Source organism: Poecilia formosa, unplaced genomic scaffold (assembly GCF_000485575.1).
Source record: "Poecilia formosa unplaced genomic scaffold, Poecilia_formosa-5.1.2 Scaffold147, whole genome shotgun sequence".
NCBI classification, from domain to species: Eukaryota; Metazoa; Chordata; class Actinopteri; order Cyprinodontiformes; family Poeciliidae; genus Poecilia; species Poecilia formosa.
In genome coordinates, this window is record NW_006800086.1 from 1,597,959 (window position 1) to 1,603,958 (window position 6,000).

Sequence of the window (6,000 nt, forward strand, 5' to 3'; positions counted from 1 at the left end):
TCCCTGGAAAGGCTTACTCTAGGTTGATTTACTGGTCTGTTCCTGCCATCACTTATGGATCAGGACCAAAAGAAAAACATCCTGGATAGAAGCGACCAAACTGAGCTCACTCTGTTGGGTTGCTGGACTCAACCTTAGCGATGGGCTGAGAAGGTATCCATGAGAAGTTCAAAGTAGAGCTGCTGCTTCTCCGCATTGAAAGGAGTCGGCTAAGCTGGGTGGGACGTCTGATCAAGAAGCCCTCTGGTCGATTCCCTTTGGACGTTTTCCAGACACGTCCCACTGGGATTGGACACAAGAGAAGACCCAGGAGTCACTTGGAGGGACTATGTATCCCAACAACGCCTTGAGAGCTCCTATTATGACCTGGTGGATGTCTCCTTAAGAGAGATCACTGGGGTTCCCTCATGAATCCTGCCATTCCTATCCCTTCACCTGATCTTGGATAAGCAACTAGCTGATTTTTTTCTCTGGCACAGAAGACATAACTTATGAATCTTCCCTTTCAATTTTACTCCACAATCCTCTGAACGTTGCAATTGGCCCTTTTGGTTGTGGGGTTTTCCCAACTGCACTTTTTCCTTTCACTAAACTAAATTAAACAATATGAATGAATACTAGGGCTAATCAAGAAGTCACGAATTTATTGTTATGACTGTAGATCATATTGGTATTGCAAAGAATTGCTCAAACTGCAGTAATTTTTAGCTAAATACCTTGTGTTCAGCAGTTTATTGCAGTTGTATATTTATGTTTGGAGTATACTGCAGCAGAAAGTGTTCTCGGAGCCATTAGAATGTTTGATAAAGTTATCTCACCACAATTTATTTTTTATATACCATCAATTTTTTTCAGCAGTTGAATTAACTTACTGTGAGTCTACATCAGGAACAAATTTGAAGAAGTAAGACATAACAATGCTAGTTTATGTATTTCAGGTAATCGCAATATTCAGCCACATTGTCTCATATCGCAAAATTCTCTAATATGGATTGTAAAGGAAACAGCACTCTGAAGAGCCAGCTTTCTATAAGATAAGACGATAAGACCTATATATTGAATGTTTTGTTGTTGTTGTTCTTGCAAAGTATTGTAATTTCTGAGAAACTAAATCGGCGTTTCTTTATTTAGCTACTAAAACTATTAAAATTAACAGAAACAGTCCCTGGAAACATATAACATATCAATGTATTTGAAATGGCAAGTCATGTGCTAGCTTTCCTTTTTAAATTGAATTACTGTGATTTTTAAGTGAGCCTGTTCTTCCGAGCGGAGTGAGAACTCCTGTTTCCTCCTTTTATCTGTGTTGCTGTGCCGCCTCCTCTCATTGGCTCCTCCGCTGTGTCTCCTCCGCAGCGTGTAGTTCCGCCCACAGTCACTCAGATATACAGGCTGTCGTGGAGAGGAAGCGGCAAGCAGAAGCTGCTTGTTTTCTACAGCTTAAAATATACATTTATTTGTTGCTGTTCAGCAATTTATCAAGCGGGGAGTAAACTTTATTTCACCGGAAGCTCATTTCACCGAAGAGGTAAGTGTTATGTCCGTGTTTACCCCGGAACATCTTCAATTTAACCACAGTTACAGATGTGCCCGATGCTACAGGCGGATTACCTCAGCTTTCTGGATACAGTACAGCTTGCTCTGCTTTTCGTCTATATGTTACCCTGTTATTTTAGGCGAACTGCGTTCGTGGTGAAAGCGTCAAAAAAAGTCCCAATTTACCGCTTAAAGCCACATGTTTGAACCCCGGGAGGGCTGAAATGAGACATAGTGGAGCGGTTCAGTAAGAAAAACTGCAGTTGAACTGGATCGAGTTCGAGTGCTGCTCCTCTCTCACAGAGATGCGACATTAACACACTCAGGAGCTCGTTTCTTTATTTTTTTATCGGGATACTTAGTACGAATATATATATATATCTATTTGTAATCTTGTACGAATTAAATTAGCTTTAGTTTTTACAGGAAAAAAATAGAACAAGGCCTGTCACGATGCGTTCACCTTTTTATAAACCGAGCTAAAAAAAACAAAAAAAAAACGAGCTAACAGGTTATATTTATGACAACCTCTTACCGAAACACATTTCCCAGCAAACGTGATTTTAGCAGAATACGTCATACAACTTTAAAATAACAATAGTGAAACATAATGAATGTAAACCTCAAAATAAAAGTTCTCACTAGTTGATTATGACGGGACTATACGATCACGATGTTTAGATTTGCTTTCTTTTTGTGAAGAAAACAAAACTAAGTTTTGATCTATTTGTGTCAGAATTAATCTATTTTCACTGCTAATATCTATCATTATCAAGCAGATCGGCTCACTGCATTCACACGTCATGAACTCCAATGTCAGCAGGACAACACACGAAGGTCACACAGGTGGCAGGGTCAAAAACCACCACGTGGGCTGGCCTCAGTGTGTAGTTTGAGACTAAAACCACAAGAGACACACATCATTTCACTTATCTCTAATTTTACTGAAAGATGGTAACACTGGAAGGTCATTGTGACCTTTTTTTTTTTTTTGCTGACTTCTTCAAATCCATTTGTATTCTTCAGTCCATATTTCATCGTCATGCTGTTTGAGTCATGCTCTCTATCTCCCACAGCGTACGCATCACGCATCACAGCAGAGTATGAGTAGTGTGTACAGCTCGCACAACAAGCAGCAACCATGAGTTTGTTGACACTCGCAACATTAACCGCTGAGGACCGTTGCTCCACCTAGAAAGGCAACCAGATAACAGATTAGCACCAAAGCTGGCGTCTTTCCACAGGATCAGGCTTTCCGGGGTAATAAGAGGTTTACGGCCATGTTGTCGAAGTGTGTTGGTTGATTATTACACTGAGAATCCACTGCCATACCAACGGGACGGTCAGAAGTTGTTCATTAATCCACATGTTGTCCCCAGGGTGTTTAATTTTGTTGGAAACATTTTGCTTTAGTGTGTTGAGACTGAAGCAAAAGCACCCTACATAGAGTTACACCCATAAGATATTATTTTTTTAAGCTTTTACCTACTGAGAAAAATACTAGCCAACTCCAATTTGTCTATAAAAAATTATAAGTAAACAGCATAAAAAAAAGTTCCCCCTATGAGCTGTTATTAATGATTTAAATAAGTAGCAAAGGTGACATCACGCTACACAACAGACTTTGTGAAAACTAAATTGTTATCGATTTGGGGATTATATTGCAGGGTTTAGCGCCAATAGTGTCAATAACATGACTAAAAACATCAGCCTCCGTTTGCATTCCTGAGATTATGCAGATCCTTAGCTTAACTTGGAGATTTCCAAAAGCCTCCCAGTGTTTATAAATCCAGCATGTTCCGTGACAGAAAGAGGCTGAAGGGTTCAAAAGAACGAAACGGAGCGGGTTTGCTGGCCGGCCTTGCTGTTGTCTGCCCAGGTCCGCCCCAGGCCAAGTCACTCCTTCAACTGGTGAACGAATGTCCTCGAGGTGGGGGGTGGGGCTAATTATTAGGTGGGAAAGGTATGAGACGACCCATGATAGAAAAACATGCTAAAATTGTGAAATGAGCAGCAACTGCTGAAGTTTGATTGTCTGAGTTGAATTGAATTGATTTGTGGCAGCAGTCAGACAATACAGCTTCCCTTCAAATTGCTTCCAAAACAATTTGAGTTTTCTCTGACTTCAACTTAAACTCCTCACTAGGCCTGTTAAGATAACAACAGATTTTGCTGGATGGTAAATTGTCAGACATTATTGCGATAAACAATAATATTTTTGAGATGATTTTCAGCTAATGTGATAATAATGGAATAACAACGCAAGAACACTTAAGCCTGTCGGAATACATTTTACTAGATGATGAACTGGCCCAGAAATTATTGCGATAGATGGTAATTTGTCTGTTTTGAGACCATTTTCAAGAAATGTATCGATAATGGGATAATAATCTTCATCCACATTGTCAAAGACTACTAACCTGTCATTTTGTTTACAACACCCCACACTGGAAATGAAAGAGAATTTAAATATCCAAAATAAAAACCGTAAATAAAAGGAAATAATATTAAAATATTAAAAAGTATTAATCATCAGAATGGGAATCAAATTAATTAATTGATTAAGTTCTTATTGCGACAGACTTGCCACTCACTGATACAGAAATGGCTAACTTTTAAGTCTTCTCACAGTAACGACTTCCACACAGAAGAGTGTTGCTCCTAGTGCAACCTCATATAATCGGCATGCTGCATTCACTGCTCAGAAAAAGACGTAGTTTTCTGAGTTTCTAGTCGTTGAACGGCACCAGTCAAGTTTAAGATCCACAAATTACAGCCCCATCTGTTTCGTCTGTTCTCTTCTGAGAATAATTCTGCCGCCCGGCCCCTCTTTGTCACAACAACACAATCCGTGAACCATGTGAAATAATTTCAGGATGTCCGCATTAAGCAAAACCAATATTAAACCCCTTTTCAGCTTGGATTACAGTGTAAACTTGATGTATTGCAGGGATTAGCGAGCACATAAAAAGGCAGAAATGCTCTTGTGTGGAAGAGGATTCCTTGCAGCAGTGGCAGGGGATGAATGTCAGGCCGTAACACCCAGTGGAGGGATAGAGACAGTAATTAAGCCTCCATGCTGACAGTCAGTCTGACTTGTTTTTTGTTTTTTTTCACCTCAGCTTTTGCTGTTTCTAAATTCAGGCTGGGCCAAAAATCGATCCATGTTTTGACACAGAGAACCAAACCTGAAACACCTGTAACAGGAAGGCCTGGTCAGACCTTACTGTTGATGCATGCACAGACTCTAAAGCTGTTGTTTGAATTATTGTTAATAAAAAGTTACATATTCTCTAATAAATGTTCAGCTGCAGTTTTCTTGATGTTTTCATATTTCTAAATAAAAAATACTCATTCAAAATAGAAACATGTTACATTGTTTACTGTGCAACATTTATATACGTGCATTTAAACTGTAGGTTTAACTTTGTTTTCTCATAAACGTCACATAGTGGCTTTTTAATCTGGCTTCTTAAATAAAATAAACTAATAAAAACTACTACAGTAACTGACAGATGGGGCCGTAATTTGTTGATCTTAAACTTGACTGGTGCCGTTCAACGACTTGAAACTCGGAAAACTACGTCTTTTTCTGAGCAGTAAATGCACCATGCCGATTATATGAGGTTGCACTAGGAGCAAGACTCTTCTGTGTGGAAGTCGTTACTGGGAGAAGACTTAAAAGTTAGCCATTTCTGTATCGGTGAGTGGCAAGTCTGTCGCAATAAGAACTTAATCAGTTAATTAATTTATTAATCCATTTTTAATAACATCTCCCCTCTTATCAATTTTTATTATCAGTAATATCAGTTTTTAAGTGCACATGGATACTTGGTGCCTTTTAAAATAAAAATGATCCTACTCAGTTTCACATTTGTTTAGATTGTAGTACTCAATTTTTTTAGGAACCACAGAGTATTTAATGTTGTAAATTTTACGATATGGCATGCTATTTTTAATTAAAGTTTTACATATTAATCAATTGTCACTTTTTCTCTGTTACAGTAGAATTTACCCATTGTGGGACTACAAAGGACATTTTTTTTTCTCTACTTGATATTAGCCGTTCCTTAGTCAGGCTATCTGAACAATAGCAACCGCTGCTTTAAAGACAAGTTTCTAGAGATGCACCGATATGAAAGTTTGTGCCAATATCGGTACATTAAGATATACTGATAAATGACTAATATCAGCTGAAACTGATGTTGGCACTCATATATTGTTCATCCCTGAAAGTTTCTCTTTATCATAAGCAAAGGTTACAGAGGTGACAAAAAAAAAGCGTAGCAGCAGGTGGGGGAGAGGGGATAGTTCGCTGGTATTTGTGAAAACTTCCGTCATGCCGCTGCTCTCTCTGTGGTCTCCTTAAAAAGACAGAAAATGTCAAAAAGTTTTGATGCTGCAACTTTTTAAAACTTTGATATAGTTTGAGTTTGGTTACTGGCTCTTCTCTGGTCAGTTACT